Source organism: Echinops telfairi, unplaced genomic scaffold (genome assembly GCF_000313985.2).
Source record: "Echinops telfairi isolate 266 unplaced genomic scaffold, ASM31398v2 ScPeMD7_7468;HRSCAF=8506_0, whole genome shotgun sequence".
In the NCBI taxonomy this organism is placed as follows: Eukaryota; Metazoa; Chordata; class Mammalia; order Afrosoricida; family Tenrecidae; genus Echinops; species Echinops telfairi.
The window spans coordinates 91907011-91932534 of NW_022111369.1; positions in this window are offsets into that span (position 1 = coordinate 91907011).

The window sequence follows — 25524 nt, forward strand, 5'->3', positions numbered from 1 at the left end:
GCATCAGGATTGGAGGAAGTTATTTTATTAACAACCTGGGATATGTATATGACACACACATATATATATATATATACACACACACACACACACACACACACACACATACACATATATACTCTCTGAACCCTGGGAGCAATCGGTTTTATTTTGTTACATCTTGTTTTTGTTTCACTTGATGTTGCTGTTTTACATTGCTGTTTACATTTGAAGTCCATGAGGACCCTCCTCCCATTCAATAAATTAATGCAAGACACCAGGAATTGTGTTCCCATGGCCACTGACATAACAGAGATTAGGAGAAATGCAGTGCTACTGCAAAACCTGAAGGTGAAAAAAGCCGGGTGCCACACAGTATTTTCCCTGATGAATGTTCCTGCAGAGCAAGCCCAGAAATACGGCCACCCTGACTGCAGGGTACAGAGTTTTACTCTCATTTAAATTCCTATGTGATATTTGTCATCCAAGCGCAATGTTAAAGCTGCGACAATGGCTTGCTACTGTGACCCAAAGCAGTAGTATATAGCCCAAAAAGGTCATGGTGCTCTGATAAACTATTCTGAGAAAACAGCACGGATGTCCAATATTTCAATTCTTGGGAAATCAATAAACTTCCAAATGTCTCCAGGAAGCCATGCCTCTTGTGAAGCAGGTTGTTCTTGCAGATGTGCAGTCACCTTACCTTGGGTGCTTCAGCACTTAACTGGTCGATTACCTGTTAGAAGAACTGATTCCCCTCAGGAAATGGGCCCTTATCTTTTCAGGCCAGCAAGCTGAGGAATGGAGAATAGGGAAGGGGGAATGTCAGTAAAGGGACTTGGCAGCAAACCTCATAGGGGAAGAAGAGACCAATGTAGTTTATAGATGGGATTTGGTTGGCTGACTGCCTTTTTCCTTCCTATTCTGTGCTCATATCTCTATCTTTTACAGTCCCTTTTATTCCTCTTTATTTTTTTCCTAATAGAAAATATTCTAAGCCTGGATTGAAAAAGCAGCAAGTTTGTCTGCAAAACAAAAGAACCCCCCACCCCATACACATTAACAGCAAGGAGCAATTTGGTTAATATTTCTTGAGAAGCTGTTTTGCTCAATGCTGCTTTGCTCAACGCTGTGGATTCTCCCCCGGGAGGTCATAACACTTACTGTCAATACATTTCTGCTCCATAAAATCACAGTCAACTGAGCTAGCTATAAATCAATTAATAATTTGCATAACTGCGCCTTGTTTCAAACATAAAATCAGCAAAATCCACATGTTTAAATAGTACTTTTCAAATATATTAAAACCATCATTTGGAGAACAAAATATAGTGGATAGAAGAAAGTGCTGCACTGAGATTTACAAAGGCAAGCACGTTTTGCTTTGCTGTTTGTTCCCCGCCCCCCATATAATTGAGTTTATTCACATTTCTATAAGTTAAAAAATAAACCGATAGAGATTAAAGTCTCTATTATTTTAAATGTTTTATTTAGTTAAATGCATTTTAGCTTTGCAATAGTTCTGTCTGTTTGTAACCAAATATTACATAAAAATATTATTTTTAATCCTGAGGGATTTCATAAATAGCTATTGCATGAACACTTCTTTCTGCCTCCTGTTCATCCATCAGTGTTAGCTACAGGCACCATCACCATGTGACTACTCAAACTCATACAATGCATGGTTTTGCACTGGCAATTCCATGTCTTCAAAAAATGTTTGAGGTGAGTCACAGTTTTTAAAAAGACCAATCTCTGCAGCTTTCCTCTAAATGCCTGTATTATTTCATCAACAACTAGGTCAATATAATATATATTGACTTTATGGTATATAGTGCATAGTGAATTTAGAGGCAGCTCACCCAAACTCATTTTATTTCTAACATTTATTTTCTATATAACCTTTGAAAATCTTGCTCAATTTCTCCCTACTCTATTACCACATTTGTAGAAAGATAATGGTATTAGTATTATAATAAATTTATAAGACCATCATCAGAATTAATAAAGGCAGACATATACTTAGTGCTATAGATACTAGATGATAGACAAACACATAAAACAAACCAATCTCACAGCCATGGAGTCAATTACAACTCATAGCGACCCTATAGGAAGGGCAGGGTAAAACTCCTCCTGTGGGTTTCTGACCCTGTAACTCTTCATGGGAGTCAAAACCTTATTTTTCTTTTGTGTAGAAACTGGTGGTTTCAAACTGTTGATCTTTCAGTTAGTAGCCCAATATGTAACCCACTACACCACCAGGGCTCAAGGTAGGTAGATAGGTAGATGTTAATTATAGTTTATAGTTTCATTGGTATAATATGAACCCAATGTAACCTTGAAATTATCTTTAATATTGAGGTGGAACTATTTATAGGTCAAGCCTTTCATAATACAGAAGAATATTATATAAACATTAAAACCCTAAACATGTAACACCACGGAAAGCACACACATTATTGAATTATAAACAAAATGCCATGTTCTTGGTACCTAGTAGGCAGTCAGGAAATACTCCCTGAATTGAATTAAAGTGAAAGAGGAAGGAGAAAGGATTTATTTTGTTTATGATTTTTAAAGGATCCATCGTAGTAAGCATAGGAACAATTGTGAGGATTGCAAAGGGCCAGACAGTGTTTCATTCTTTTGTGCATAAGGTTGCTATAAGTCCAAATCAATTCGATTGCAACAACAACAACATTGTACTAACACTCCTTTCATATTTTTCACATAAATTGAGCATCTTCTATGTGCCACTCAAGCACCAAGGAGAGGTTAGCTTCCCAGAGAATGAAAGATGAGAGTGTATGTGAATATTAGAAAGGCACTGCATGGGTAGTAGAGATTTTTGTTATGGAACAATAGAGAGATGAGACTTCTGGAACAAAGCTGGGGTAGTTTGCCAGTTGATATTTTAGAGTTGGATCTTAGATAACCATTGAATTGAGAGTTTCCATACTCAAATTAAGTCAAACCAAGCAGTATTTTAATAGGTAAGATGAAAAACACCACCAACAAAAATGAAACAAAACAATAAACAAATAAACCAAGTGTACAATCTGGAGAGCTGAAAATAATTCTGATGGGAAGTCATTGGGATATTTAACACCAAATATAAGGCTATATAAGGATTTGGAGAGAAAGGAAAGAGATGAAATAGACCCTAATTGATTTCCTACAACATGCTCAAGAATTTGTTCCTTATTTTGTCAATATTTTTCAATTTCTGCGAACATTAGCTAAAAGAGATGTGATCAAGCTTTCACTACAGACCAGTCACTTTGGATGGCCATCCTAGGGAATAGACAAGGCAAGTTATGAGGGAATTCCTTCCGTAATACAATCTGAGTTTGTGCAAAGATATCAGAATGAAAGAATAAAACATACATAATATTGTATTTTTTATTAATCACTTTATTGTGGGGCTCTTACAAATCTTATGACAATCCATCATTCAGTTGTATTTAGCACACGTGTACGTATGTTGCCATCAACATTTCCAAAACATTTTCTTTCTACTTAAGCCTTTGGTATCAGCTCCTCTTCTTTTCCCCTTTCCTCCCCCACCCTCTCACTCTTGTGAATCCTTGATCAATTATATATTATTGTTGTTATTTTATGTTTTACTCTGTCCATTGTCTCCCTTCACTCACATTTCTATTATTCATCCTCCTGGAGGGTGGCTTTTATATCCAACCTTGTGATTGGGTTCTCCCTTTCTCCCCCTTCTCCCCTCTTCTTTCCCCCACCATCCTCCTACCCTCATGATATCACTACTCCCGTTACTGTCCTTGAGTGTTGTATTTGTCCTGAATTCCATGTGTCGAGAGCTCTGATCTGTACCGATGTGTGTACTCCAGTCTAGGAACTAGAGGAATGATGTGTGTTGAATTGTCCCTTCCTCGTTACCTTTCTGTGGAGGGGTGTCCAATTGTCTACAGATGGGCTTTGGGTCTCCACTGCAACTCCCCTCATTCACATTGATAAAATTGTTTATTTGGGATCTTTAGATACCTGATACTGGATCCTATCGACACCTCATGATCACACAGGTGGGTGTGCTTCTTCCATATAGGTTATTTGCTTCCCTCTTAGATGGCTGTTTGTTTAACTGTAAGCCTTTAAGACCTCAGATGCTATATCTTTTGATAGCTGGGCACCATCCACTTTCTTCACCACATTTACATATACACCCATTTTGTCTTCAGCAATTGTGTAGGGAAGGTGAGTAGCAAAGAGTGCCAAGTTATTAGAACAAAGTGTTCTTGTGTTTAGGAAGCTCTTGAGTAAAGTCCCAAAGCCCATCAGCTATCTTAATACGTTAACATATAAATATAGATATATTGGCCTCTACCCATTTCATTATAAATTAATATACTTACATAAGTACATGCCTATAGGTGTACCTGTATAAATAGCTTTTGCTTCCTACTTTTTCCCTCTATATTTCCCTTTGCTCCAGTCCCAGTCTCATGCTTACCCTCCACTCGACTCTCAGTAATTCCTCTTGGATACATTGCACTTGATCAAACCCCACTAGGCCCCTTTGCCATCATTTTTAGATCTCTTGTTGTGCCCCCATCCCTGAGCTTGTTGGCTTCCCATCCCTGCCCTGTTCTCTCCTATGCCCACCCCCTGGCCCTGCAGACCACCAGTTCCATTGTTTTCTCTTGGAATTGTTTGTCCTTCTTACCTGACATAGATAGTAATAGGTTGAAAGAAATAAAGAAACAAGAAAACAAATCTAAACAAAACAAAATTATAGATAATTCCAAGTCTGTCTGCTGACCCTTATGAGGGTTTTCCAACCATGTCTAATGAGGTGGCAAGCCCTGTTCCCCTAGTCAGAAGTCTATTTTCAGGATTCTTTGAGGACTTGGTGATTTTGTTTCCCTTGCTGCCCTGTTGCACTTCCTTTATGTTTCACCCCGTTGCAGACCAGACACTCTTTCCGCACACAGTGTTTCTCCAATGCTGTCCCCCATAGCACTATGGGTCACTGAGGGAATGTGTCTATTGGTGGGGCTGGCCTTATGGTCCTCTCTGTGCATTTTCTCCTCTGGTCTGGGATGTCATCCCTGGGGCTTGGTGGGCCATGATAAGGTCCACTGTCTCTATCCCACTTAGTTCACACCCATGTGGTCTGGACAGACCCGCCACTCATATATTATATATAACTTTATATATTTAAGAAATTTAAAAGGACATGACTAATGTGTAGGACACTGCCTAATATTAGTTTGCTGGTAAGTAGCTCTCCAGAAAAACAAACAAGAAGTCCTGAGTTGTACAATCTGTCAATTTCCACGTGCGTTAGTCCAGGTAGACTAGAGAAACAAATTCTTAGGCACTCATATGTGAATAAGAAAGACCTTTATATACAAGTTAAGGAAACTTCCCAGCCCAGTCCAGATCAAGTCCAGAAGTCCAATATTAGCCCATATGTTCGATACCAATCTATAAAGTCCTCTTTAGATTCACGAAACAGACACAATGATGCTAAATGCAGGGTGATCAGAGGCCAGTGGGTAGAAAGTCTTTGGATCCAGTGATGTTGTAAGCATCTCAGTCCTGGCAGTGGTCTCCATGTGGCTTCTCCAGTTTCCAGGGGTCTATAAGCATAGTGCCATGTGTCTTGTCAGTAGAGCATCTCTCAGGGAGTGATCAGAGACAGAGAAGTGTCTCCTGCCTCCAAGAAGGAAATACAGGAGTTCCCAGAATTCTCAGGAGAAGGCCATGCCCACACAGAGGCCTCATTTGTTATATCTTGATTGATAGGCCAGACTCCACCTCTTCACTCATAATTCTCTCAAATTGACACCAGATTATTTAACTACCACAGACCATCCCTTGTCAATTTGTCACTTTCACATAAGTCTTTAGCTATATATAATTTTCAACAAACAATAATAAGATTATATCTGTACCTAACAGGATAAAACTTAAAAGCATAAAATTCAGTATGTGCCATCCACATTTAAACATAACATTCTATAAGTGAGCAAAACAAAAAATATACTATGCCTAACAATTACAGTTACATTACACCTACACCTTAATCCTATAATCATATGAATACATTTCCCCACCTATGAAAGTTTGTAAGCCAGCCACTTCATGCCTTTATCTGCCCCATTTGGGGCATCCAATTTCTCTACTGCCCAGTTACATCAACCCAGTGCTCTGAGGAGACAATCATATTCTTTGATGTGAAGAATTTTCATTCCTGTTGGAATCTTCTGAAATCCAGATATATAAGCAAAGTCAAATCAGGACAGGCCATCCATAAAGTCTGCAGCAATATGCACCAGTTCACAGGCTCAAATATCTTCTCTTCATCTAGTTGGCTTCTGGTCAACTCAGTGTGGGCTGCCTCACTAAACCTCATCAAGGTCTCCAATGGATGTCTTGCTTTCAGAGCATGGCCCCATCACAAATTCTCAACAAGCCTAGACCCCTTCTGCTAGGTCATGAACTTCAGCCCAATCAACTTGCTCTCTTCTTCTGTAGTTCCTGGAAACCAAGTCCATGGGTATCAGTGGCCACGCCCAACCTGTGTCTCTTTATTGCTGTATTTTTTCCACTTCCACTCAAAAAGAGGATCCATGTAGCCACCTAGCAAGCATTTAAGCCTGCCCATAGGCGTCCTTCAACATTCAGTCCTAAAGAGGAGTTTTCTTCATGATTCCAGATGTTTTTCCAGCTACTGACATAAACCACTGGTTCAAAATTCCAAACTCCAAAGTGTTCCTTTATTCCTCCAATCTGTTAATCTTTCCCTTAGGCAGATATCTTGGAATCCAAATATCCTGAGTACTCCAAAGCACTGGGTTAGGCTTATCCTTTCGGAGCGTTCTTTGCAGGCATGCCCTAAAATCTTCTAAAGATCAAATTAATAGCTCTAGGTAAATTGGCTTACAAGCTCTCTATATTCATACTTCCCAATAAACATTTCAATCAATTATTATATCAATCATAAACAGAAGATATCAGTATAAACATGATGGAATCAGATACTAAACTCAATTCTTAAAACAGCTCAATCCTTATTTAGTTTATCTTAATCTCATCTAAACTATTCTAGTAATGCACAATATGGGATTAGGCCTCTGAGAGCATTGCCTCAAGCCAGGGCCAGGCCTTCGGCCAGTCATTTTGACCTCAGTCAGCTATTTTTTTTCTAACCAGCATGGTCTGTGAAAAATTTAAGGGGCAATTTCTACCCCTGAGCTCAAAATATACGCTAACAACATTCATTTTTGCCATTTCAATCAGGGATAACCAAAGACCAAACATAATAATCCAAACTTTAACATCCCATATTCTTTCCAGAAAACCACCCAGTAAACTGCATGGACATATTTGACCTCTGGCTAGCCAAAGAAAAAACACTACCATGCAGCAGAGGTCAAATAAACATCCACTCTCTATCTTTATGATTCTGTGGGTCAGATAATACCCAATTCATGATGGGCAGCTCAGGCCTCATGGTGACTTAGTGGCCCATGGTAAGGCGTTCAGTCTCCAATAAGGCCCAGTAACAGGCCAAAGGCTGTTTTTCAAAAGGGCAGTAGTTGTCAGCAAACGATGGCAGAACTTTATTCCAAAATCTGAAAAGTCTATGTTGTGATTCACCGAGAGGGGTTTTCCAAAGACTCCACACTGCAGCTTTATCTACAACTGACACCTCAAGCACCATTGGGTCAGCTGGATCATATGGTCCCAGTGGCAAAGCAGCTTTCACAGCAGCCTGAACCTGTTGCAAAGCCTTTTCTTGTTCTGGGCCCCAATCAAAATTGGAGGCTTTCCATGTCACTTGATAAATAGGTCAAAGTAGAACACCCAAATGAGGGATATGTTGCCTCTAAAATCCGAAGAGGCCCACTAGGCATTGTGCCTCCTGTTTAGTTGTTGGGGGAGCCAGTTTATTCTTATCAGTAATAGCTTATTCTTCACTTTAGTAGAAATGTACTGACATGCCCCACACCACTGGACCCCTAGAAATTTTACTGAGGTGGGGGTGGGGGTGCCAGAATCTTCATTGGGTTACTTTCCCAACCTCTTGTATGCAGATGTTGTACCAATGAACCTAGAGTCTTTGATACATAATCCTTAGTGGAGCCAATAGCATAATGTCATCAATCAGTGGACTAGTGTGACGGTTTGTGGTAGAGACAGGCAATCAGTGTCCCTTCGGACTAAATTATGGCAAAGAGCAGAAGAGTTGATGTACCCCTGTGGGAGAGTTGTGAAAATGTATTGTTTCCCCTGCCAGCTGAAGAAAAACTTCTTCGGTGGTCCTTCAAGACTGATGCTTACAATGCCACTGGATCCAAAGACTTTCTACCCACTAGCCTGTGATCATCCTGCAAATGACATCATTGTATGTGTTCCATGAGTCTGAAAGGACTATAGATTGACATCGAACATATGGACTAATATCAGACTTATGGACTTGATCTGGACTGGTCCAGGATGTTTTCTTAATGTCCAGTTGAACTTGTATATGAAATTCTTTCTTATTCACATACAAGTGCCTATGAATTTGTTTCTCTAGTCTACCCAGACTTTTACATCATGGTATAAATGTTTCCATTAATGCCAAATTTAAGCTAGCAACCAGATGTTACTGAGTGGAAATTGGGAAGAGATGTGAGAAATTGGCTACCTTCAGCACACCATTGGCCCCGGGTCACTGCTCATATCAACAGGTTAATTAGGGTGTCATTTAAAGTGTAGAGAATAAAGAAAGAGAAATAAAGAGTAGTAGGCACTGATTTTAATTTAAGGTATTTCAAAGATAATCTTCTGATGAGACACTAAATTTCTGTAGTCCCTGAGTAGATAGGATTTGAAAAGGAATCTAGGTGTTGTAGATTTGGGGAAAAGTAAAAATAACGTATTCTGAAACAATGTTAGTAGGAGATACAGTAGAAGGAATCTTGCTGGTGTTTTCAGGTAAGCTTTTAAACTATTAACTGTGAAATCAAAATACACCAGCCCCTTCCCAGAAGAATGGTGAGACTGTTGTCCTAGTAAAATACATACAGTCTCAGAAGACCTACAGGTACTTATATTATGTACTATATAATGTCGTTGTGAGTTGGAAAGGACTATATATTAGTAGTTTCATTTTGTTTTGGTGTATTTCTTTGGCAGTGGAAGACATATGCTGAATGACATTCAAGGGACCAAAAGAATACATGATTGATCAGCATGGCTTTATAGAACAAAGTGAAGTCTGGGATGTGTTGAACATTTATGTACTGAATAACTCATTGATGATGTCACTAATGGATCTGGTTAAATAGGAACATCCATACCTGAGTTTGAAAATCAATAAACAAAATTGTATATATGTTATGATTTAAATGATTATATATATAATCATTTGGATATCAATAACTTTGGATATCAATGTAGGGTTGTATTCAGCTGAATTAAAAAGGTGTAAATGGAATATCAATAACTGATGATCCTTAGAAAAATATTCTTAACGGTATGAAGGAAGCAGATAATAATACAGAGCAGTGGTTCTCAACCTTCGTAATGCCGCGACCCTTTAACACAGTTCCTCATGTTGTGGTGACCCCCAACCATATAATTATTTTTGTTGCTACTTCATAACTGTAATTTTGCTACTGTTATGAATCGAGCAATCCCTGTGAAATGGTGGTTCAACCACTGCTATAGAGGAAGAAGTGAGGATAGTAAGTAATTTGTTGAACATCTTGGTCATGTAAAAATATAGTAAAAGATAAGACCAGAAAAAGTGGCCAAATATAGCTTAAGGGTATTCTCATATGACAAACTAAAAGTAGGACTGGTAATTCTGCTGCACAAGATTTATTTAACATGTTGAAGAGCAGAGGTCACTTTGAGGAGTAAGGTGGGTCTGATGCAAGTCATGCGATGCTTGATTGCTAATATACATGTGAATGTTGTACGTTGCATAAAGAGGACCTGAGAAGAATGAATGCATTCAAATAATGGTGCTGATGAAGAAAGTACTGGATGCCAGAAGAAGAACAACAACATAACAATCTGTTTTGGATGACATACACTTGTGATCATTTGGTTTATTGTGTCAAGTAGGCAGGTCACAGCTCGATTGGAGGGCTGCTGAGATAAATGGCTCTATGGAATTGGTTTCTTCCTCTCCATGCTGCTGTCTGAGCTAGCCCTTTGCCTCAACTGTGTGTAGTGCTACCTCTGGGCAGAGCCAACCTGTGGATCATGTTGCCTTGCCATGCATTGCTAGAGCTTGAGGCTCCATGGGGAACTGCTTTGCTATGCTTTTGTGCTGCTGGCCTTTGCTATGCCTCAACATCGCATCTTCCTGCTACCAGCCCACCCTGCTGTGTCTGCTGTCTGCATGCTGACTCTCTTGGTCTTACCTGAGGAAGATTGTGCCTTCTGCTTCCTGACCTTGGACCAGCAGCCAGTGTGAATTGAAGGACCTTCGCTGTATTAACTGTTCCATTAGAGCAAGCCCTCTGTACTCCTGTGTGGATTAATTAGCTGTTGTATTCCTTTCTCTCTTGTATTCCTTTCTCTCTTGCTCTTCATATATATATATGAATATATGAAATCATAAATGTCCTGGTTTTGTTTCTCTAGAGAACCCTGTCTAAAACATAGTCAAATGTTCCTTACAGGTGAGGGTAGCAAGCATTTGTCTCATGTACTTTGGTCATCTTGTTAGGAGAGACCAGTCTTTAGAATGGCAGCCAAAAAGGGGGAAGGTCTTCCATAAGATGGATTCATAGTGCCTGGGCAATGGGCAGAATATAGCAATTATGAGGATAGTGGGGGACTGGCACCATAACACCATAAGGTTGCTATGAATCAGAACTGACTGGAAGAGGCCTAATAAAATAATAATATATAAAATATAGGAAGTCTTGATGGCATAAGGAGTCCTGGTAGTTCAGTAGTTACACACTAGTCTGCTAACTCAAGGTTAGCAAATTGAAACTACCAACTGTTCCACTGGAGAAAGACAGAGCTTTCTACTCCCATAAAAAAATTACAGTCTCAGAAATTCACAGGGACAGGTCTACTCTGTCACTATTAGTCAGCATCGACTCAGTGGCAGTAACTTTGATATTGGGCTCTTTTGGTGCTATATGGTGTTGGTGTTATGCCTTGGGTTTCTACCTCCAAGGTCACCAGTCTGAAACCACCAGCTGCTTAATGGTAGAAATATGAGCTTTTTATTCCCTTAACGATTTACAGCCTAGGAAATCCTGTCCTACAAGGTCAGCGTGAGTTGGAATCAACTTGATGGAAGTGAGTTTGTTTTTTTGATATACAATACATTCAAATTTTAAAATATTGTTTTTAAAAGCCAACTTTTTTAAAATTGAGAAATTTGTGTCCCACCTAAATCATCTTTCAGAAAGGGTAGATTAGAGATTTGTATAGACATGTAATAGATTAAAATAAGCACGATATTAGGAAAAGTTTTGTTATTTACACTATTAGCAAATATAACTGATTCTGTGCTGATCTTATGCATGTGTGGTACCCCCATGTCTGGCAGAATGGAACTGGACTCCACAGTGCGACCTTCCAAAGAGCTTCCTCACCAGGCTTTCTTTCAAGCTGTTTCTAGGTGGTTCCAACCAACAACCTCTCAATTCGTAGTCAGGCATTTAACCATGTACAACAGCCTGGCCTCTTTTACATCATACAATATAACTCAGATAACATTTTTAAGAATATGTGAGAAGTCCAAGGACTTATATTTTTTGTTGTTATCACCTGGTAGATACATTCTGTTCCCTTGTCATATTTAGCTGTAATATATTTATATTTTGGAAGAAGCCCCATTCTCAATTTACTTACCTTGCTTTCTTAGCCTTTGGTTACTTTACTTTTCTGAAAAACAATTTAGAAATCATAACTGAAACACTCCTTTCTTTCAAACAGCTAGTTACTTCATAAGAACCCTGGTAGTACTGTGAGCTGTGCACTGAGTTGCTAACCACGAGGTCTGTGGTTCAGAACCAAGAGCTTCTCCACAGGAGAATGATGAGGCTGTCTCCTTCTCTGAAGATTTGATATCTCGGAACCCCCCCCCCCCCAAATATACTCTGAGTTGGAATTGACTGGATGGCCATAAAATAGAGTAACATATAAAAACTGACTTCTTTTTTTTCTCTTTCTCCCATAAAAAGTATTTATATGTAACACGCATTAGATCTGATGGCATTTCTTTTTTTCTAACTCTATTGCAATTTAAATCTGGTAATAACTAATTCCAATTGCCATTCTTGTTGGCTAGTGTCCCTTTCCCACATCTATGTTAGGGACCCACTCCTGCACAGTTCTCATTAGCACCTTCACTAGAAGATAAATGGGGGGGAGGCATTATTTAACACCATTATTTACCAATTTTTAGACATCATGTGTTGAAAAAGCAATGAAGAAAGAAAATATTTGGAAATATGACTGTTGACTTGTCACTTATATGACTACTAGGAATTCTGAGACCACATATAGATATACGAGCAGGCAGCCCCATCTTTCAGCTAAGTCCTGAACCACCAGTCTCCTCAAGCTGCAACCCATTGCCACCTACTTAATTGTGGCTCATAGGACTTTGAGGGTCCCCTTCAACATTTTAGAACTGAATAGAAATTCTCCATAGGGTTTCTTAAGCTAAGTTGTTATGAAAGATTATTGCTCATCTTCTGGTAGTGTGATGGTGATGTGTTAGGCTATTAATCATAGGGTCATCACTTCGGAACCACCACGTGCTTTTCAGGATAAACCCGAGGCTTTCTACTCCCAATGAAGACTTACGGTCTCAGAAATGCCTGGGGGCAGTTCTATTCTCTCCTATATGAGAAGGTGGCAGTAGATCTGTTTTTTGTGTTTTCACCGGAGGAGCAGTTGGTGAGGTCAACCTGCCAACCTTCAGGTTATTAATCCAACCCTTAATCACTGCACAATACTAGAGCTCCTAAATAGTTGATAATAGTTTAATATAAAATATTGTGTTAAATATCAAGTGGGAGGCTCAATATATTGTTGTTAATGGATTAAATAAGAACCTCTGGTGATTCTGATGTCTAAGTATTGTACTACTTCCACCAACTATTCTGCTGTAAGAAGATTAGGCTGAACAGCGTTGGGAATTTTATATAAGGTTTCTATATGTTGGAATAGACTTGATGGAAATTATTATTATTTTTTAATAAATTGAACATTTTTACCTCTTAGAAAATAATGGGAATATTTATTAACTTCTTTCTATGAAATTATTGACTATAAATATATCAGCAAATAATGAATTGAGTATGACCTTTAATATTATTACATCTACAAAGAGACATCTCCTTAAAACAGTCCCTTGGTCAATTTATTAGTTGCTGCATCCCTTGGCCAATTTATTAGCAGGATCGTGAAAATGGTGGAAGCCTCTGTCTTCTTTCTCCTGAGTATACAGGAACGGTGCTAGAGAATCATAGACCAGGTAGAATTGACAATACAGGGTCTTGTCTTTGGGGAAGCTAGCGTTTCAAGCTTCTAAAATATGGATTTAGAAATTATAGGACTGTGATTCATTTCTCACATGTTAGCCACAGGGATAAGGGAGAGTAATTTCTTTCCTAGCACTTTATGTATAGGATATATCACAAAAAATATCTGACTGTATCATTCCATGATGTTAAAGAACTAGTTATTCTTTGATTGATGTTCATGTCTTCATGTGAGTAACATACTGCAATAATATAGCATATTAATGGATTGAAGGCTTTTGACTGAACACTTTCAAATAGCTTAAGGAATAAAACTTGTTTTTCCTATACCAGTTAAATTCAGAAGTCTGTAACTGTATTTACTGGGTATCCTGTTGTTTTAGTTTGATCTTGTTTGGAGCTTTCTGTATTCCTTTCTCTCTTTAAATTTTTTTAAAATTATCTTTATTTAGTTTATTTCAGGAGAGATACTAAACACAAACTCAGAAAATATAAAACCATAACTTTTCAATTTAAGTAAAGAAAAAAGTAGCATCATTGATCTCTGAAAGTCTATCTCAAAAGATCTCAAACAGTTATGGCATTTATAAATCAATGCACAAAACATATTGTTTCTTACATATGTAAGAAACTTACTGTGAGTTCTATTCTGCATATCTGTTTCATGTAACTTCACTACTGTATCATTTTTCATAATACATTCCGTTGCTTTTGCTCCTAAGGAAAAATGTAATTTCTATCATAACACCTTGAAGTTAAAATAAAAGCATGGGTTTATGATAATCCCACAAGAGAGAGCTAGAAGCATGGACCATATCCAAGATATGCATTCTAAGTCATTCAGTAGATTCCTTCTTTTCATACATGAGGAAAGTGCTTCACTAGTGACTAAAAAGAATTCATGATTCCTCTCATATATTCACCAGTGTGGTTGAGGCAATTCTGACGGACTCTTTGCAACATGATTCACCATAGAAGTTCTCCGACTGGACTGTTCATGAATATAGACATTCTCCTGAGCAGCGGTGGGTTTCAAACCAACCATTTTAGCCACTGAGGCACCTTACTCTCACACATTACCCCTTTTTAAAAAAAATTGTTTTATTTGAAACACCATTTTAGTATTGTGGCTATTCTTTGTTTCAAACATTAAGAACAACCTTGACTTTATATCATTATCTTTTCTCATAAAAATTTGGAAGTAACAGCAGCTGGTAACAAAGTAGCTCTTTGAGACTTAAGTGGGGAAAAACAATTATATCAACTACTTCACTTTCCTTTAGGTAGCACCTCTTAGAGAGTTCATGCTAACAAACACTAATGATTTTAAACAGCTTCAGGATAATGGAACAAGAACTACTTATAAAAGTGCTAAGTACATTATTATCAGCCTTTTCTAAGATTCTTATAGTTCCAACATTAGTGAACTACTTTCTTTCTCTTAGAATGAAAAACTAACAGTGGGCATCGATTTATTTTCCCTCCATGATGTATACATTGTGGAGTAATGTTTACAACTTATTAAGCTCACTCAGTGCTACATTTGTAACAGAGTAGTAGAAATAATGGGTGCTTAATTTATCAGGAAACTATCAGAAAGTGGAATTTCTGTTTTGACTATGAGACATAAGAGATTTTAGCTCTTGTAAAACTCATAGTAATGACATTGAGGAGTAATATAATAGTTTATTTCAGAACATTGTAAATCTCCCAAGGCAGAAGTTCTTAGTAACATCATTATAATTATTTTATGTTTAAAATTAAAAAAAAATGTGTAAAGGTATTTAAATGAAACTGGGCAAATTTTTTACATACCTACTTCTTGTTTCCTTCTCTAAGCTCCTATACACACAGATAAGGTGGTGCTTCTGAAATCAGTTTTTAATGAGGCAAATCAATGAGATTTAGATTAGAATCCCTAACGGCCCACTATCAATGCCTTTGTATAAGTTAATGACTTTTTAAATGAATTATTTGAGAGGAAAAACCTAATGGATTGCAACTGTTGTTTTTCACATTAAGTGGAGAATCTTCAGGCAAAATATACTTTATGAAAGAACACACCCCTTCTCACCTCCCGCTAAATGTGCTTTTTCAAATCTGAAGAACGTAGGAGAGCCAAGGATGAAGAGGAACTTCCTATGGGTCTTGGAATTCTTCAACTTACATTTGATTAAAACAATGTTATTCCAATGGAAACCTATTAGTGTACTCTATCAACAAATACTTTTGTTCAAACATTTTCATTTCAATCTGTTTGATTATTAGAAAGCAGATTAAATTCTATCCCTGATATAAAACTTTATTTATCATTATTAATTCACTTGCATATTATTTTTTACTCCGTTTTTATGATTTTTTTGGTATGTTTATTTCTCTTCTTTCCCAAAATTCAGAGAATGAAATTGCATTTTTTTTTCTCATCAAAGTCATAATATCCCAGCCTATGCATCTGGCAATCTGGTATATATTCTGAATTGCTTCATATATTTTCGTATCAATGAAAACTTCATAGTCCATATATGATTTGTTCATTTGTGAACATTAGCATAACAAGAAAAATACTCTCATTTAAAAATTAAATTTATGCAAAGATAAAATACAATACTCAGAATTAACTTTTTTGTTGTTGTTCATTTTGAATCACCACCACCATGAACAGGAGCCTTGGTGGTGCAATGGGTTACAAGATGAACTGCTAACCACAAGGTCAGCAGGTCAAACCTACCAGCTAATCCTCAGGAGAAAGATGAGACTTTCTACTCCTGAACAGATTTACAGTCTTTGGAACCCTCAAAAGCACTTCTATTTTGTCCCGGAGGGCTTTTGTGAGTCTGGCTCTACTTAATGGCAGAGAGGTTTTTTTAAACAGGAACAGTACATGGCATACAGTATTATACCATTCCTTTTCCTATTGCCAATCTAAATTAATATAAACTTAGTGGTTTAAAATCACACATTTCTATTAGTTTGCATTTCTAGAGGTCATAAGTCTTAAAAGCAAGTGTTCTTTTTTTTTCTGAAGGCTTTGAAGCATTGTCTGTTTCCTTGTCTGACTCAGTTTCCAGAATTGCTTGCATTCCTTGGCATGTGGCTTGTTTCATTACTCAGAGACTCTCTCTTTAACATTATTTCACATTTACTTAGGAAACTGTAAAATCGAACTGCTAAAATAAATGATCTAAAATCGAATTACATATATTTGGTTTCTTTTTTAATATATATTTGGTTTCTTAATGAGTTACACACTGGGTGCTAACCATGAGGATCCTATGTAATATAGAAATAAATGTTGCCTAGCCCTGCAATAGCTTCATAATTGTTATGTTGGAACTCATTGTTGCAATCACTCTGTCAATTCATCATAGAGGCTCTTCCTCTGTTTGACTCTCCATCCATTTCAATGAGCAAGATGTCATCTTACAAGGAGTAATCTCTGCTTATGAAATGTGCAAAGTATTTGACACAAACTCTCCCCCATCCTTGCAGCCACGGGGGATCATGGTGGTCCTTGTTCTAGGACATATTTGCTTGTTCTTTAAAAGTTTAAGTTGTTCTTCAAGCCAGTGAGTCTGCTCTGACCCACAATGATGCTATGCACACCAGAACAAAGCACAGCACAGTCCTGTTCCATCATTATTATAATAGTTACTATGCCTAATCTCGTTGTTGCAGCCACTATGTCAATCCATCTCCTTAAGGGCCTTTTTTTTGCTGCCCCTTCACTTAACCAAGCATGATTTCCTTGTACCAGTACTGGTTTTTCTTGACAATATGTCCAAAGAATGTGAGATGAATTCTTGGCATCCTTGCCTCTAAGGAGCACTCTGGCATACATTTTCAAAGACAAATTGGTTTGTCCTTTTAAGAGTCTGTGGTTGTTACATAATCTCATGTCAACTTGAGGATATTGAGTGAAGGGGTGGAGTCTAGTCCATCAATCAGGTCAGAGGCTGATGCCTCCTTGTGGGTGTAGCCTTATCCTGAGGATTCTGGGAACTCTCTCTCTCACCCTCTAGAGGCAGGACACACTCTCTATCTGCCTTGGTCTTCCTGCTGACAAGCTATCTAGAGCCACGCTGATGGTAGCCACAGCTCTGGAGATGTTTCCACCACCACTGGATCCACAAGACTTTACACCCACTCACCTGTGATATTCCTGCATTCCGCATCATTGCATGCACTTGTATGAGTCTGAAGAGGAATTCATGAGCTAAAATCCAACTTCTGGGCTAATATCAACTTTATGATCTTGAGCAACACTGGGCTGGGATGTTTTACTGTTGTGTAATTACTTCTTGATATAAAGTTTTCTCTTAGGCATATGTGAGTGTGAATGAATTTGTTTCTGTAGTCAACCCAGTCTAACACATTATGGTACCCTGGAAGTGGGGTACTAAAGAAACAAATCATGAAGATGGAGAGTGGATGCTTTTTTGACCTCTGCCTCATGGCACTCTTCTTTGGCTAGCCAGAGGTCAGATAGGGTCACTTGATTGTTTATTTGATTATTTTCTGGAAAGGACTTGGGATGTGAAGGGATTATGTTTTGATTCATAGAAGTTACCTTTGGTTAATCCTGTGTGAAATGTCAAAAAGGAATGTGATAAATGTAAATTTTGAGCTAACAAGGTGAAATGACCTCTTGAACTTCTCTGCGATGATGCTACCTATTCAAAATGGCTGACATAAGGTCAAAATGGATGACAGAAGTTCTGGCCCTGGCTTGATGCAGTCAGAGGCCTAAGGCCATATTTCATATCAATGGAATAATTTAGATAAGGATTTAAGATAAGATAGATACAGATTGAACTTGCTGTTTTAAGAATTGAGTTTAGGATCTGGCTGTACTAGGTTTATACTGTTTTCTTCTGCCTATTATTGATATAATGGACATTGAGGTTTTCCTCCTTTGTGAACCTTCTGTTCAAGTCTTCTGCCCACTTCCTCAATGGGTTATTCATTATTTTCTTGTTGTAAACTTGCAAGATTTTATAGATTTTAATAATAAGCCCTTTGTTACGTCGTTACCAAATATCTTTTCCCAGTATGTGGGCTCTCTTACTACTCTCCTGATGAAGTCCTTCGATGTACACAGTGATTTATCTTTAGTAGTTCCCACTCATCTATTTTATCTTCCTTTAGCTGTTTATCCTTCTTTATTTCTGATAGCCCATTTCTTCCCTGTGCTAAGGTTCTTAGCTTTATCCCAGTTTTCACATTGATGATATTGAGAGTTTTGGGTTTTACTTCTAGGTCCATGATCCAAATAGTATGATACAAATAGTGATAATTTACTTCTTCTTGGCACAGTCATATAACGTTGATATACTACTATTGTCTTATATTGTTATTTAGAACCTCCAGGATGAAGTTGAATAGGAGTTGGGGACAAGGGGTATCCTTGTTGGGTCTCCTTTGTCATGGGAATATTTTTGTCTATTCTCCATTTATTGTACATTGGCTGTTGGCTTTTTATATACAGCTTTTTATTATATTGAGGTAATTTGCTTCTAATCCTGTCTTCTTGAGTGTCTTAATTATGAATGGGTATTGAATGATGTCAAATGCTTTTTCTGGGTCTATTGATATTATCATATGGTTCTTGTCCTTTTTCTTGTTAGTGTGATGGAAAATGTTGATGGCTTTTCAGATGTTCAAATATACCTGCATCCCTGATATGAATCCCGCTTGTTAATGATGAATTAGTTATTTTTGATAGATTTTTATATTCTTTTGCTAGATTTTGGTGCAAATTTTGCACTGATGCTCATTAAAGATATCAGCTTCTGTTTTCTATTCTTGTGGAACCTTGCCTGACTGGTACTAATGTCATAATACATTCATTGAATCTGTTTGGGAGTTTACCAACCTTTTCTATGTTCTGGAAGAATTTGTGTCAGCTGTTCCTTGAATGCTTGGTAGAATTCTCCTGGGAAGCCATCTGGCAGGGGCTTTATTTGTTTGGAATTGCTTGAAACACTTCTTTTGCTATAGATCTGTTCAAGTTCTTGGCGTCTATCTGAGATAATTCGGGATGGATTTTTCCCCCCTCAGTATCTATGTCCATGTCCTCCAAGTTGTTAAATTCAATGGAATATAGTTCTTCTCAGTACTGTGTAATTAGTATTTTAATTTCAATGGGGCCATTGTACTTTTCCATGTTTCATCCCTCATACTGGATATTGATGTCTGATCCTTTCTATCTTTTATTAGGTTTGTTAGTGGTTTGTATATTCTGTTAATCCTTTCGCGAAAACAGCTTTTTACTGTGTCATTTTTTTCCATTGATTTTTGTTTTCCCATTCATTTTTCCCTGTCCTGATTTTTATAATTTATTTAATATTGCTACTAGAAGTATTATTCTGTTGACTCTGTTGCAAGTGCTGAAGGTTTTGTGATAAAGTATCAACCATAAGTCTCTATTCCTTCCTCATATGTACAGTTATTGCCCTTAAGCATATCCCAGAGGCTGTGGTATGTTGTATTTTCATTCTCATTAGTTTCCAGGAAAGTGATAGTTCAGGTTTTTTGTGCCAACCTGGAGGATAAATACATGTGGGATTAATTGAAGGATGGAGAGATAAATGGCTCGGTGAGCCTCACCTTTCTGGTTCTCTGGTCTCTTGTTCTCTGATGGCCAGACAAGTGTGCGGCTCCCTTAGCTAGTTCTCTGCCTCAGCAGGCAAGGCTCACTTCCTGCGAGACATCCCTGAGGAGAAGCCACATGCACCCACCCTGATGAAGCGATGGGTACTGGAAAAGCTGTGTGGAGACCCCTGACAGTGCTGAGATTCTTACATGCTCACTGATTCGGCTTTCCTCCTATATTTGGCGTTATTTCATGTGTTTTGTGAGTTTGAGGGGGACTTTGTAGATCAGTGTCAGACATATAGGCTAATGTCGGACTTATGGGCTTGAACTGGATTGGGTTGGGATGTTTTCCTAACACAAGGACCTTCCTAATTTCATCTCTAGTTTGTGCAAAAAACCAGTGCTTTTTGAAAAGTAAGTTATTTAGCCTCCATGGTATTTTGCCTCTGTTATTTCATCTTCCTTTTGTTGATTTCCAGTTTTATGGCATAGTGGTCAGAGAAGTCTGTGTGACCTCTATATGTTTGAATTTACTTATGTTTGACTTGTGTCCCAGTATGTGGTCTATTTTTGAATACATGCCATGCACCCTTGGAAAAAATGTGTATGTTTTTACAATCGGGTGGAAAGCTCTGAATATTTCTATTAGATTGAGTTGTCTGATTGTAGAGTGTAGTTCTGTAGTCTTTTTGTTGCGATTCTTTCTCACTGATCTGTCTTTCTTGGAGAGTGATGTATTGAGGTCTCCTATTATGGTTTTGTGATTTCTCTTTTCAACTTTTGAAAGATTTGGTTGGTAAATTTCATGGGTCTCTCATTGGGTATGTCTATGTTTATTATGCTCCTGGGCTCTTGGTCCATTTCTCTTTTATGCATCCTGTAGTGCCCATGTTTATCTCTTATGTCCTTCACCTTGAGATTGATTTGTCAGAGATTAGAAATCAAGTCCTGCTTTTTTTAGATTGCCGTTGACTTGATATGTTTTCTGTCATCCTTTGATCCTCAACCTGTTTGTTTCCTAATCCAGCCTGCTATTATTTGTCTTTTAATGGGTGCACTCAGACCATTTACTTTCAGAATAATTACATCCAGGGGGCAGACTGAACACCAATTAGATTGAATCCTAAGAAGAACACACCAAAGTATATAATAGTCAGCTAATCCAACTTAGAGGAAAAGGAGAAAATATTTACATCCATCTTTGGTTTCTTCACTGTCATCCCATACCTTTTGTGATTAATATTTCCCTACCTCCTTCCTCAACTGTGTGTTGTGTATGGGGTATTGATTATTGCTTTATTTTTCCTTTGGGTCAAAGGAGTCTTGGGTGTTGCTTTCAGTGTGATGCCTTTTGGATAGTGTTACGCTATCGTTGGTCTCATGTTTGTGTTCTGTCGATGTTGTTTTGCTGTTCAAAGTGAGTTAGAATGTGATTTTTGTAGTGCTGTTTTGGTTTTCTATGTATTATTTGAATTTCTACTTCTTTGAGAAAACTTTTATTTCAACTTCCATTTTGTCAGAATTTTCTTTATTTTATTGAGGGGGTTTTCTTCCAAGAATTACCTATTTTAGCTAAAATAGTTGGTTTCTTCACTACATCTTGTTCTGGAATACCAATTATTCATACATTGTTTCTCCTCATAGCATTGCTCATTGTTCATAGGTTTTCTCTAGCTTCTTTAATTATCTTGTTTGTGTGTCTTCCATGTTTGTTCTATTCTGCTAGGATGTCTTTGAGGTGGCTCATTCAGTTTGCTGCTTCTTCCAACCTTTTGTTGAGGGCTTTCACCATTTTCTTTGTTTCTGCTGCATTGTCCCCTAACTGATATATTTCCCTTCAGTATCCTCTCTAGCTTCTCTAATTTCTCATCCTTTTTATGTTGATTCCCTCATATCCTGTATGACTCTAAGGAGTATTTGGGAGATTTCTCTCTGTGTCAGCTCAAAGTCTGCTTTTTCTATGTACATTGCTCATTTGGGGTCATCTTCAGCCACTGGGATTTGTTTCTCTTGTTTTCTTATAGTGGCTGCTGATGTGGGTTGCCATTTAGATGGAACTAGAGATGATATGTTGTGTGCAGTGCATATGGCACAGGGGAAAGGACTGGCTGGGTCCTCACGTGGCATGTGTGGAACTGCAAATTAGACCGTGGTAGCTAGGCTGGGCCATGAGCAGTGGATGGAATGGTGTCACAAGTGGGAGGGGTGGACTGAGCCATGACCATGGTCACTTCGTGGTCAGCTCAGGCTGTGCAAGCTTGGGGCTTCCAGCCAATAGCTGCTTAGGTTGCATACGTGATGCTGGATGAGGGGTAGGACCAGCTGCAGCTGTGAGCCCTGGGTGGCACCAGTGGCATTCTTGTGTGTGCTGACCTCGCTAGACCTGTGGGTCACTCAGACTCCTCAGATGGTGCATTCAGGGGGAAGAGTGCAGTGTGGCTTCAAATGTGAGTGGCCTGGGTAGTGCGGGTGGTATGAGATAAACTGGCCAGATCTATGGGCCACTCAGGCTCCCTAAGTGGTGCTGGCAAGGGGAAGAGTGCCCAGAAAGCCATGATTCACAGGCAGCATGAGCAGAGCAGCTGGCACAGGTTGAGCCAGCTAGATCCGAGAACAGCCTAGGCACTGCCTATGGTGCTGGCAGAGTGCTCCATTGCTGCAGTTCACGTGTGGTGCAAGCGGAACGGTTGGCAAGGGCAGAATTGGCCAGATCCATGAAGCACCCAGGCTCCACAGGAGGCATGGATTCAGTGGCAGAGTGGCAGAGGTGACACAGGTTGGGATGGCCAGGGTATCAGGCCATGAGCCACAGAAACTCAGCAGCATGGATGGAGGGGCAGGGTGGATCAGAGGCATGGGAAAAGTTGGCCCACACACTGGAACAGCACCCTGGGATGCCGTGAGACCCTATTGCATATCCTAGACCTCCCTCTCCCCACCCCCAACTCAGCCTCCCAATCCCCAAACCCAACAATCACAGACAGAGCTACCAATGCAGTCACCTTTCCCTTGGTGTCATCTGCCTGGATGTCTCTTCTCATTTTAAACTAGGCAGTTATGCAGTTTTTCCCTTGTTCTGTCTGAAGTTTTGCTTCTTGATTCATGTGCACAGTCATCATGAGGACAGAGGTTTTCTGGAATTCATATTGTTCTCAAGGTTATCTATAATAGTCGATTGACTTTGTATAGTCAATACAATGGAAGTAAATATATTTTTGGTTTCCAATGCTTTGAGTCAATATCTATCTGATCTCAGGAGTGGTACACCTTTTCCCATGTACTTTTGTGAGTCTGGCCTGAACTTCTGACAGCTCCCATCAATGTACTTCTGCAACCATTGCTCTAGGATCTTCAGCAACATTTTATTGTTCTAGAGTCTGAACTTTCCATGTTGGGTCACCTTTCTTTGGAATGAGCACAAATATGGATGTCTTCCAGTCAGCGGGTCAAGTAAGTATATGTCATATTTCCTGGGATTGATTAATTTGGGCCTCCAGTGTTTAAGCAGCTTGTTGAACTATCTCAGTTGGTTTCCTATCCATTCATTGAGCTTCATTTTGAATGCTACTGCATTTAGTGGTGCTTCAACTTCTTTCTTCAGCACCATGGCATCTCATTCATATGCTATTTCATAAAGTGGTGGAATACTGAACAGTTCTTTTTATACAGTGGCTGTATTCCTCCCATGTTCTTGTGATGCTTCTTTCACATATTTTGCCTATAGAATCTTTCAATATTGCATCATGAGGCCTGAATTTTTTCTTGAGCTCTTGCAGTTTAAGATACGCTGCTAAGTCTAAATCTTTGCCCATTGTGCTGTAATGTTTTACTTGTCTTCTTGTGCTACCTTTTGAATTTATCTATTTAGGTCTTTGAATTTATCTACCTTTTGAATTTATCTATTTAGGTCTTTGACTTTATCTACCTTTTGAATTTATCTATTTAGGTCTTTGACTTTATTATTACATTATTATTATTGTTGTTGTTGTTGTTGTTACTATTGCTTTAGCTACTCTTTGATTAAGAGCAAGTTTGAGAGATTTTTTGACATACACTTTGACCTTTTCTGTCATCCTGTATTTTTAATGACCTTCATGTCCTCCCACATCTCATCAGGTCTCTATTATTAGTATGCAATGCATCAAATTCTTGAGATGTCCTGGAATTTCAGGTGGGATAGAGGGAATGACTCAAAATTGTATTTTGTCTATCATGAACTTATTTTCCTATTCTTCACCTTTAATGTGAACGTACATATGAGAAATTGATGATTTGCTCCACAGTCAGTCTCTGGCCTGTTTTAACGGTGGATATTGAGCATATCCATAACATTTTCCCAGAGATGTGGTCAATTTGATTTGTGTGTAATCCATCTGGGAAGTCCATGTGTATAGTCACCTTTTTGGTTTTTGAAAAAATGAGCAAGTCACTGGTCTTGCAAAATTCTATTCTGAAATTTCCAACTTCATGTCTGTCATCAAAGCTTTATTTTCCAACTTCTCTTCCTTCTTTTTCGTTTTCAACCTTTCCATTCCATTTAGCAGAATTTATCAATGCATCTTGATTGTAATTTTGGCAGTCCATTGTATTTTCAATATTCTGCATTTATCATAATTAAAATTCATGGATTCTTCTTCAATCCTCCTTATTCTATGCATAACTTTAGCAAGCATATGAAGTGATTGACAATACCAAGCAGTAAAATACACTTCATCCTCAAAGTGACATATTTGGTCTTCCACACTTTAAAAAGATCTTGTGCAGTAGGATTATCCATGGAGACTTCTGCCTCCATGAGAATTGATTGTAGATCCAATCAAGACAAAGTCCTAGACAACGTTAGTATTTTCTCCATTTACTGTGATGCTACCTATAGGTCCAGTTGTGAGGGTTTTGGCTTTCTTTATTTGAGTTTCACTCCATACTGAAGGTTGAAACCTTTGATCTTCGTCAGCCAGTGCTACAAGTCTTTCTCACTTTCAGCAAGCTGGTTGTGCATCTGTATATTGAAGGTTGTTAATGTGCATTCCTCTAATCCTTTTGCTTGGTTCATCTTCATATAGTCATCTTATTGTATTATCTGCTTACCATACTTAATAAGTATGATGAAAGTATACAATCCTTAGGCATACCTTTTCTAATTTTAAATCACCCAGAACTCCATTGCTCTGTTTCAAAAGGAGCCACCTATTCCAGACAGAGATTTCCCATGAGCACGTTGAATGATCTGGAGTCACCATTCTTAATAAGGCTATCTGGGGTTTGATAGGAGCCACACAATTGAATGCCTTTTTCATATTCAATAATTCACAATCAACATATTTCTGGTATCCTCTGCTTTGAGCCAAGATTCACATACTGTCACCAATACCATGTCAGGCAGTGGTTCTCAACCTTCCTAATTCCACGACCCTTCAATACAGTTGCTCACATTGTGGTGACCCCCAACCATAAAATT